The sequence below is a fragment of the Pinus tabuliformis genome, chromosome J (assembly GCF_031772625.1).
Source record: "Pinus tabuliformis cultivar Carrire ecotype Pingquan chromosome J, CPIR1, whole genome shotgun sequence".
Classification (NCBI taxonomy): Eukaryota; Viridiplantae; Streptophyta; class Pinopsida; order Pinales; family Pinaceae; genus Pinus; species Pinus tabuliformis.
In genome coordinates, this window is record NC_142295.1 from 141,848,757 (window position 1) to 141,860,058 (window position 11,302).

General features: G+C 36.4%; 1 pseudogene across 1 annotated transcript; it reads left to right on the top strand.

Annotated features, from left to right (window-relative positions):
• Nucleotides 1-959: 959 nt before the first annotated feature.
• Nucleotides 960-10,367, top strand: LOC149226036 (alcohol dehydrogenase-like 4; annotated as a pseudogene). The gene is made up of 7 exons (XR_016246998.1): nucleotides 960-1,117; nucleotides 1,387-1,567; nucleotides 2,062-2,384; nucleotides 2,511-2,597; nucleotides 9,190-9,394; nucleotides 9,674-9,835; nucleotides 9,939-10,367. The product of XR_016246998.1 is annotated as an alcohol dehydrogenase-like 4 (transcript).
• Nucleotides 10,368-11,302: the final 935 nt, after the last annotated feature.

Below are 11,302 nucleotides of genomic sequence, written 5' to 3' on the forward strand. Positions count from 1 at the left end.
CATCGCTCTCCACCATCGATTGTCCGAAGATGCATACGAGCCTGCAGTAAATGTTGCGTGGAGTAAAATAAAAGCTTGGTTGACTGCAGATTTTTTTATGAAGACATTTTATGAAAGTAGGTGAATATTGAAATTTTTATATACAGCCTGTAAGTTTTTTTATGTCGAAGGTATGGTGCATTTAAAGAAAGGCATGGTAAGTTTGTTTTTCTTTTACGCAATGTAATATTCAAAAAAAACAAAGGAGCTCGTATATTATGTTTTTGTTGGTTGACTTTTTGTAAAGAGACTTGAGGTTTGCACAACAGTGCAATATGTAAATGAAAAAAAATGGAGACAAGAATTGTATAATGCGAAGGCGAATATAGCACAGCAGTGCGGTGAAGAACAAGAATCCTTTGTATGGTTTTGTAATTTTTTTTATGTGATATGCACAGAAGTGAAGCAGACATATAATGTTTTTGAGCTGCATATGTAAATTTTTATTACAGCAGTAAATGTAAAAGGGATTTTACAGCAGTAAACCCAGCACAGTAAATTCTGAGGTGGAGACAGAGTTGTTTTGTTAAATGTATTTTTGGGTGAATCCCTCTCAGCAAAGAGGATGAATATGTATCAGTCATTTTTGTTTTAATGAATAGAAACCTTTTTATGGTGGTGCAATACTTTGTTCTCAGTCATTTTTTTAAAAGCTTCCCTGTGCACAAAAGATCCTGTGGAGCAAAAGAAACATAGCATTGTCTCTGTGTGTTGAGTTTCAGTTTTATTTGTGTGTTTTTGGGATTTTCTCAGAAAAATCCCCAACATCACCATGACAATGACAATGGGCAAGTGGATCAGGGTGGTACGGGAACACGAAAATAGTGGACAAACTAAGAGTTATTAGCGATAGTTTAGGCCCGCGTCGTTTCCACCCGCCATGTTTGACTCTCGATCACGAGGAGAATGTGCCAGCAGCATTATTATTAATAATGGACAAATCCATGGGTTCTCATAGATCTCAGGATTTGCCTTGCTCGCTGCTGAACCAGAAAAATTCAGCTGATGGATCACCATTGCAATAGCGAAGGCAAGCTCTTGTCCACAAACATGGATGGAAAAGTCATTACCTGCAAAGGTATGGTATGGTTTGGTTTGTGTTTTCAGCTTTTCTTTCTGTAAATAGTATTGCAGCTGTGTTTGATTAAAGATAAATTCAATTTAGTGGTTTTGGTTTATCTCATTTCATTCTGTAAATATTATTGCAGCTGTGTTTTAAGATTAAGGATAGATTCCATTTAGTAGTTTTGGTTTATCTCTTTTCATTATGTAAATAGTATTGCAGCTGTGTTTGATTAAAGATAGATTCAATTTAGTGGTTTTGGTTTTCTTTGTGTGAGTGGACAGCTGCTGTAGCATGGGGACCAAAGCAGCCTTTCGTCATAGAAGAGGTGCAAGTGGATCCTCCTCAGGCAATGGAGGTCCGAATCAGAATTACCCACTCTTCTCTCTGCCATACTGATATCACATATTGGACGATATCAAATGAAGACGCATTTCCTCGCATATTCGGCCACGAGGGTGCCGGGTAGGATCTTTAGTAATTAGGTTAAAATGTTGTTTTGGAAAAAAAAATGTTTTTGCTAATTTAGTTTGTTCGTGGATATTTCATTCATCATCAAAGTCACAGTAATTAGTTGGAAAATAATTGTTTTTGAGAATTTAGTTTGTTTAATATTTTGAATAGACATTCCATTCATCATCAAAGATATAGACATAATAATTATATTTAACAGTTACAATTGTGAAATAGACATGATCATGCGTTCTAGTAATTAGCTTACAATATAGTTTTGAAAAAAAATTGTTTTTGTTAATTTAGTTTGTTCTATATATTTTGGATGGATATTCTATCCATCATCAAAACCATAGTAATTATACCTAACCTAACTGCTGTTGTGAGACAGACATGATAATGCCTTGTGGGTGGTATTTGGTTTGTAGTTTTTATCAATGGATACTTCTCCTTCTACTGTAAGTGGTTTAATTTGAACTTTTAATACTGAACTTCTAAATATTCAGGATAGTCGAGAGTGTGGGAGAGGGTGTGACAGATCTCCAGAAAGGAGACCATGTGATTCCTCTGTACAATGGCGAATGTGAAGATTGTGTCTACTGTAAATCTAAGAAGACCAATCTGTGTGGTGAGTTTAGAGCAAATCCCTACAATACAATGATGAGAAAGGATGGGAAATCTCGTTTCTCCATTGGTGGAAAGCCAGTTTATCATTTCATGTCTTCTACATTTACCGAATACACTGTAGTGGATTATGCTTGTGTTCTCAAGATCAATCCAGAAGTTCCCTTGGATATAGCATGCTTGCTAGGCTGTGGACTGGCCACAGGTATCCCACTGTTCAGTTTGATGAAATCAGAATTCACAGGCTTTCAATCGTATTAGTATAATGACAGCTGGTGACTGTCTTCAGAGTGCTTTTAACCATGGACTCTGCTACCATGTGCGCCTGCAGGACTTGGAGCTGTATGGAACATAGCAGACATCGAACCTGGATTAACAGTTGCTATCTTTGGCGTTGGCACTGTGGGTCTTGCAGTAAGTGATTTGGTTATCCATGATATTTACATGATTGTTGTGCTGACTATCTTTCTTCAGTTGATTTCTTAAGTTTTTAACTGTGAACAGGTTGCAGATGTTGGGGATTTTTCTGAGAAAATCCCAAAAACAAAAAAAACTCCACAGAGGCAATGATCTGTTTCCTCTCCATAGGATCTTTTGTGCACAGGGAAGCTTTTAAAAAAAATGACTGAAGAACAGAGTATTACATCACCATAAAAACATTTCTATTCATTAAAAAAAAATGTCTCATACAAACTTCATCCTCTTTGCTGAGAGGGATTTACCCAAAAAAAACATTTAATAGAACTCTGTCTCCACCTGAGAATTTACTGTGCTGGGTTTACTGTTGTAAAACCCCTTTTTACTTTACTGTTGTAAAACTATTTTACTCATATTGCTGTAAGAATAAATTTACATATGCAGTAAACTTTTACATTACATTCACAATTTCAAAAAATACCTGTGCGCTCTTTTCTTTTTGCATTTCAATGCAAATCCAATACATTAAAAAACTGATCTATGCATCTCCCTTGGTTTTTCCACTGCTGCGAGCTTCAGGTTCATCGCATGAGCAAAGCTGGATATACTGGCACACTACGCACGCGAGCCCAATTTTGTTTCATATATATTAAACCCAAAACAATTTCATAATATACGAGCTCCCTTGTTTTTTTTGGATATTACATTGCGTAAAAAAAAATTAACAAACTGACCATGCCTTTCTTTAAATGCACCATACCTTCGACATAAAAAAACTTACGTGCTGTATATAAAAACTTCAATATTCACCTACTTTCATTAAATGTCTTCATAGAAAAAAGTCTGCAGTCAACCAAGCTTTTATTTTACTCCACGCAACATTTACTGCAGGCTCGTATGCATCTTGGAACAATCGACGGCGGAGATTGATGAAGACAATCGGACGGCGGTGGTGGATTTCGGGAGACCTTACCTGACTGATCATTACGTCCCGAAATATTACATATGATGACGTATAGGGAGGAACACATGCCCAAATTTGATTGCATCGGGCTCGATCATACGGAAACTGCCTTCACGCAAAAGCGGTTCGATACGCATCAAGGTGGTTTGTGGTTTTGCTGCGGTGGTTTTGAAGTACGTAGTTGAAATTAGATTTCAACACTCCCCTTTAATTTCAACTGCTGGGCATTCGGTCATACCGAGACACTTCCTCAAAAATTCAAAGCTTTTCTGATCCAATGGCTTTGTCAAAATGTTTGCTACCTGTTCTTGAGTCCGGCAATGTTCTAGGACAATTTCTCCATTGTTCACCAATTCTCTGATGTAGTGAAACCTTGTATCAATGTGTTTCGTTCTCTTATGAAACACTGAATTCTTTGACAATGCAATAGCGGAGCTATTGTCACAAAAAACCACTGTTGCTTTTGCCTGCTCTTGGCCTAAGCTCCTCAACATTCTTCTCATCCAAACTGCTTGACATGCTGCTGCTGTAGCTGCCACATATTCAGCCTCTGCTGTAGACAATGCTACAATGGACTCCTTCTTAGAAGCCCATGAAATGGCTCCTGAACCCATATGAAAAACATAACCGGAAGTGCTTTTCCGATCATCTACACTTCGAGCCCAATCACTATCAGTGTATCCAATTAAATCTGAATGTTCTGAGACATTATATAAAATTCCAAACATTTTGGTACCTTTGACATACCTCAAAATTCTTTTTGCTGCCTGCCAATGTGCCTCCTTTGGCCTCTCCATGAATCTGGAAATTAAACTAACAGCATACATAATGTCAGGCGTAGTTGCTGTTAAATACATAAGGCTGCCAACAATACTCTTGTACAAACTAGGATCAAAATCCTTACTGTTGTCCTCTCTGCTGAGTTTTAATCCCATTATTGTAGGAGTGATCGCTGCCTTGCATTCTTGCATGTTAAAACTGCCCAACACTTGATTTACATATCTAGTTTGTGAGATAAAAATTCCTTTTTCATTTTGATCTACTTCTATGCCTAAGAAGTATCTCAAGAAACCCATGTCAGTCATTTCAAATTCCTCTTTCATGACTGATTTAAAATTCTCAATGAGCTGATCATCATTACCTGTGAAAATAACATCATCAACATATAAGACAACAATCAAAATTTTACCATCTTTTTCTTTGATGTAGAGGGTGGGTTCTCCTTCACACTTGTCAAATTCATTATCCAATAGATAGGAATCTATCCTGCTGTACCATGCTCTTGGCGCTTGCTTCAGCCCATAAAGAGCTTTCTTCAATTTGCACACTTTGTGCTCTTCACCTTTCTTCTCATAGCCTAGAGGCTGTTCAATGTAAACCTCTTCCTTTAACACTCCATTTAGGAATGCTGACTTCACGTCCATTTGGTAGACTTTCCATTTGTTTTGAGCTGCTATGGAAAGCACTGCTCTCATGGTTTCCATTCTTGCAACCGGTGCAAAAGTCTCCTCATAATCTCTTCCATACTGCTGCTTGTACCCTTTGACAACCAGCCTTGCCTTGTGTCTCTCTATCTTGCCTTCAGCATTTCTCTTGGTCTTGTAAACCCATTTGACTCCAATGACTTCTTTTCCTTTTGGTAGCTCAACCAAATCCCATGTTTTGTTTCTCTCTATGGCATTCATCTCCTCATCCATAGCTTCTATCCATTTCCTCTTTAATTGCATCCTCGAAATGAATAGGATCATCAACATGAAAATACAAGGAAAATAAGGAATTCATTCCTTCATCATAAATATCACTTAGATTTCTAAATTTCTTACCTCTTTCATTTGGTGTGCAAGTGCTTGAAGACGCACTTGAATTTCCTCCTTGTGGTGTGCTTAGAGAAGCACTCTCATTTATCCTCAATGGTGTCCCTTGCTGTCCTTGTGTTGGCGCTACTGTTTGGGGATGCGTTTCAGCCACCTCCTCATCATCTTCATCATGAGTCAAACAGTTTTTGACATTCACTGTTTTCTTTATGCTTCCATCCCAAGCTTCCTCTTCAATGAATTGAACATCTCTACTGACAAAAAACTTCTTGGTGGATGGGATATACAACCTGTAGGCTTTGGATTCCTCACTGTATCCAATGAAAATACATTTCTCCCCTTTGCTGTCCAACTTCCTCCTCAGCTGATCTGGAATGTGTGCATAGGCCACACATCCAAAAACTCTCATGTGGGTGACTCCTTGCTTTCTCCCACTCCATGTCTCTTCTGACACTTTGTTCAACACTGCTTTTGTAGGACACCTGTTCAAAGTATACACTGAAAAATTTACAGCTTCAGCCCAATAGTCATTTGGCAAATGCTTTGCCTTCAGCATGCTCCTCGCCATATCCATAATGGTCCTGTTCTTCCTTTCAGCAACTCCATTTTGCTGCGGAGTGTACCTTGCTGTAAATTGTTTATGAATTCCATTTTCTCTACAAAAACGTAGAAACTCCTTGGAGATATACTCACCTCCTCTATCAGTTCTCAAAACTTTAATATGCAGCCCGCTTTGGTTTTCCACAAGTGCTTTGAAATTTCTAAATTTTTCAAACACTTCACTTTTGTTTTTAAGGAAATATACCCAAGTTTTTCTTGTAAAGTCATCAATGAATGTTAGGAAATATTGGCTTCCTGCTAATGATGGATTTTGCATTGGTCCACATAAATCTGAGTGGATGATTTCTAAGGGTGCCTTTGCTCTTATGCTCTTCCCTGATGGAAAACTTTCTCTGTGTTGTTTTCCCAAAATGCAACCTTCACAAAGGCTGTCCGGTTTCTCTATCAATGGTAGTCCTCTTACCATTCCTTTTATGCTTAACAAGTTTAGACCTCCAAAATTGAGATGTCCAAATCTCAAGTGCCACAACCAATTTTCATCGTTTGGAACGCTTTGGAAAGCCTCTTGGGTAACTGCTGCAATTTCATTTTTGTTTTTCAAATCTGCCCTGATCCTGAGAGGGAACATCATGTTCCTTGTCATCTTCACTTCAGCAATGCATCGTTTGCTGGGTGCTATATTCATGATGGTGCATACATCATTTTTAAAGAAAACATTGTAACCCTTATGGACAAGCTGTCCAATACTCAAGAGGTTACATCTCATTCCAGGGACATAGTAGACATCTGCTATGGTTTTCTTTTCTCCTTGCTTTGTAAATAATTTTACCTCTCCTTTTCCGATAACAGAGATTTTACTATCAGTTCCTAGTGTGACATCTGATTTCATATTCTGATCTAGAGCAGAAAAGAGGGCTATGTTTCCTGTCATATGGTTGCTGCAACCTGAGTCTTCAAACCATATGTCCTCACTATTTGTTTCAGCCATGTTACAAGCTAGCAACACATTATCTTGGCTGATGTTTTCTCTAGTGACATTTGCATTTGTCTATTACTCATATCATGTTGCTTCTTCCTACATTCACTGGCATAATGCCCATCTTTTTTACAGTAATAGCATTGGACATTGGATTTTTCATACCTTTGTCCTTGCTGCCTTGGCCTTGGTTCTGATTTGGATTGCTGCCTCTTCCTTGAGCATTTGCTAGATTGTTCCTTCCACCTCTGTTCTGGCTTCTGCCTCTTCCTCTCTTGTTTCCTCTGCCTTGACCTCTTCCTCTTCCAAAGAACATCTGGGTCTTAAAGGCTTGCTCTAGAGATGAGTTTTCATTTCTACTCAACCTCTGCTCATGTGTTATCAGTGATGCATGAAGCTCATCAACTGAAACGTTTGAGAGATCCTTTGTGTCCTCTATGGTGGTGACAGTCGCATCAAACTTTGAGGGTAAGACCCTCAATATTTTCTCCACAATCCTCCTTTCTTCAAGGGTTTCTCCATGAGTCCTTATCTGTGTGACCAGACCAATTACATGTGTGAAAAATGAGTCAATGGTGTCTGACTCCTTCATGCTCAGATTCTCAAAATCTTTCCTCAGCAATTGTAGTTTTGCTGTCTTCACTCTCTCCATGCCTTGATAGGCTGTTTTGAGGATTTTCCATGCTTCATTTTCTGTCTTAGCTGCTGCTAACCTTGGAAACACACTCTGGTCTACTACTAGATACAACAACACACGGGCTTTTGAATCCTTCTTCCTATTGCTCTTCAGCAGATCCTTCTCTGCTAGAGTTAATCTATTAAACTCATTTTCATCTGATGGTTCTTCAAAACCGTCTTCAACTATTTCCCATAAATCTTGAGAGGCAAACAGGGCTGTCATGGTTATTGCCCAATAGTCATAGTTTTTCCCATTAAACTGTGGAAGCTGGGTGTTAAACATACCCATACCAGTGCTTGTGCTGGCCATTCCTTGCATCCTTAGTTATGCTTCAATTTCTTGACTGTGTATCTTAAAACATTGACTCCTTCACAGTAACAAAAAGAAAACCTTGAGGAATACCTGAATCTTTTGCCTGAGACTTCACTTTGCTGGAGAAGATTTACTGCTGCAACAAAAGAATCCTCCCTTCAGCTTCTTGAACACCTTCAAAGAGCCTAAGCCTGCTCTGATACCACTGTTGGGGATTTTTCTGAGAAAATACCAAAAACAAAAAAAACTCCACAGAGGCAATGCTCTGTTTCCTCTCCACATGATCTTTTGTGCACAGGGAAGCTTTTAAAAAAAATGACTGAAGAACAGAGTATTACATCACCATAAAAACATTTCTATTCATTAAAACAAAATGTCTGATACAAACTTCATCCTCTTTGCTGAGAGGGATTTACCCAAAAAAAACATTTAACAGAACTCTGTCTCCACCTGAGAATTTACTGTGCTGGGTTTACTGCTGTAAAACCCCTTTTTACTTTACTGCTGTAAAACTATTTTACTCATACTGCTGTAAAAATAAATTTACATATGCAGTAAACTTTTACATTACATTCACAATTTCAAAAAATACTTGTGCGCTCTTTTCTTTTGCATTTCAATGCAAATCCAATACATTAAAAAAACTGATCTATGCACTGCTGTGCATCTCCCTTGGTTTTTCCACTGCTGCGAGCTTCAGGTTCATCGCATGAGCAAAGCTGGATATACAGGCACACTACGCACGCGAGCCCATTTTTTGTTTCATATATATTAAACCCAAAACAATTTCATAATATACGAGCTCCCTTGTTTTTTTTGGATATTACATTGCGTAAAAAAAAATTAACAAACTGACCATGCCTTTCTTTAAATGCACCATACCTTCGACATAAAAAAACTTACGTGCTGTATATAAAAACTTCAATATTCACCTACTTTCATTAAATGTCTTCATGGAAAAAAGTCTGCAGTCAACCAAGCTTTTATTTTACTCCACGCAACATTTACTGCAAGCTCGTATGCATCTTGGAACAATCGACGGCAAAGATTGATGAAGACAATCAGACGGCGGTGGTGGATTTCGGGAGACCTTACCTGACTGATCATTACGTCCCGAAATATTACATATGATGACGTATAGGGAGGAACACGTGCCCAAATTTGATTGCATCGGGCTCGATCATATGGAAACTGCCTTCACGCAAGAGCGGTCTGATACGCATCAAGGTGGTTTGTGGTTTTGCTGCGGTGGTTTTGAGGTGCATAGTTGAAATTAGATTTCAATAGCAGAGGGTGCCAGGATAAGACAAACATCTAGGATAATAGGCATTGACACAAATCCCAACAAGTTTCCTAAAGGTAGATGCTCTTTTTCTCAAACTGACTGGTAAAATTAACATAAAATTTAGTAGGCAGGTTGTTAGCCTCTTACGGCTTTGAATGCATTGGAAATACAGATATCTTATACCAGTGCTTTCTGGCCACCAATGATGTAAGGACACCCTTTGTTCCCCATTTTCAATTGATAACAAAAAATACTAGATATTTAAGAAGTTGTTAACAACGATCCGAGATATCCCGGATCTGAGAAAATTTATCCATTTAACAAACTGATAACAAAGATCCTAGATATCCTGGATCAGCTGAAACCTACTAATTGATTAATGTCCAGTAAGGTCTGCTGGGGATATGCATAAACAAAACTGTAAAGATGCATTATGGTTCGTGTGTCCTCATTGTCAGTGTTTTGGTCAATTGGGTGGGATTGCAGGTCTGGGGCTTGACAGTATCGTTGGGATATGATTCGAGTCCAGGAAAGCTAAGCCTTCTTCCAACAGAGTTGTTTATGGGTCGGAGGATTGTGGCATCTATATTTGGTGGATTCAAGGGAAAATCCCAATTGCCTAATCTTATAGAAAAGTGTGCAAGCAAGGTAATGAATCATCAGATGACATACAATGGTTTTAAGAAAATTGTATTTAAAACTAATGGTTCATGCTTTATTAGTTTTCTTACAATATGCATTTTGATTGCAGGAAGTCCAAGTAAAGGAATTCATTACCCATGAGCTGCCTCTTGCAGATATTAACAAATCATTTGATTTGTTGTTAGAAGGCAAGAGTTTGAGATGTGTTCTCCATCTCTAACCAAATATATTTTCCATTTTCTTCTACCCAGCAACGATATATCGAGGAGATAGTCAATTTCGTTCCTTCTAATATTGGCTTTGTCACCTCTGATAGTCAATTGTGTTCCTACTAATAAAGGCTTTGTCACCTCACCTCTTATGGAACTATATTATGTCCAGTGAGGGAAGCCTTATTTGTGTGGTTTAAGTAAAATGGGCTAGCTAGGGAATTTGTGCCCCTTGAAAGTAGATTGCCATTAAATATGACATTGTAATATTAGATGTTTATGTTATACACGGTATTTCATGTGAAATTATGGAGCAAAGCTTTATCATATGTGAAGGGTTTAATTCAAGTTTTTTAAATATTTAATGTATCTAAATTTCAGTGTTAAAAAAATGAGGTATCTATTTTTTTAATTAAAAGTTTGATTCGGTGTAGTTCTATTTTAGTTATAATATAGTTTATGTTTTATATATAATTTTATGTATACCAATACTAATTAGTTTTTGGAAATTTAGTATCTAAATTTAATGTTTATATTAAATATGTTGTTAAAAATTATTTATAAATAATAATCAATATAGATCCATCTTAATTTTGAATTTACTAAATGTTTAGAAGGATTAAATCTTTTAAGATGTAAATTTCATTTTGAATGCAAAACTTGAGAAAAGATTTTCATTCCTCTAGAGATTTTAATAGATCAAATTATGCTCGTTCTTATTAATATTATTTACATTTATATATAATTCATATTTCTATGTATAGAAATATTCTTATTTTTAATTTTATTAAATTCCTGATAATACATATAATTAGATGTTTTATATTTTTTCAAATTTATTTTTTTAACATGATATGCATAACATTGATTATATAAATAGATAGATAAATATATAAGTTATTAAAAAAATTATTGTAAATAGTGAATTTTTATATGCTTATTAATTAAATTTAAATATGAAATTATAAAATATAATAGTTATAAATATGAATTATTATTTTAATTTATATGTTCAAATGGATCCTAATTTATAACACAAATCTATGTCATTTCCATGTTTAGAAATATTTTTTCTTTCTAATTATATCTTTATTAATTAAATTTATTATGTTTTTATATGTTCGGAAATAAGAATTATTATGAATTTATTGTTTTACTTTTTATTACTTTTTTAATTGTGTCCATATTGTGCTTTATTATTATTATTATTATTTGGTTTAATGCTTCATTTTACTGACATTGCAACATCTCTTCCACATTAAAC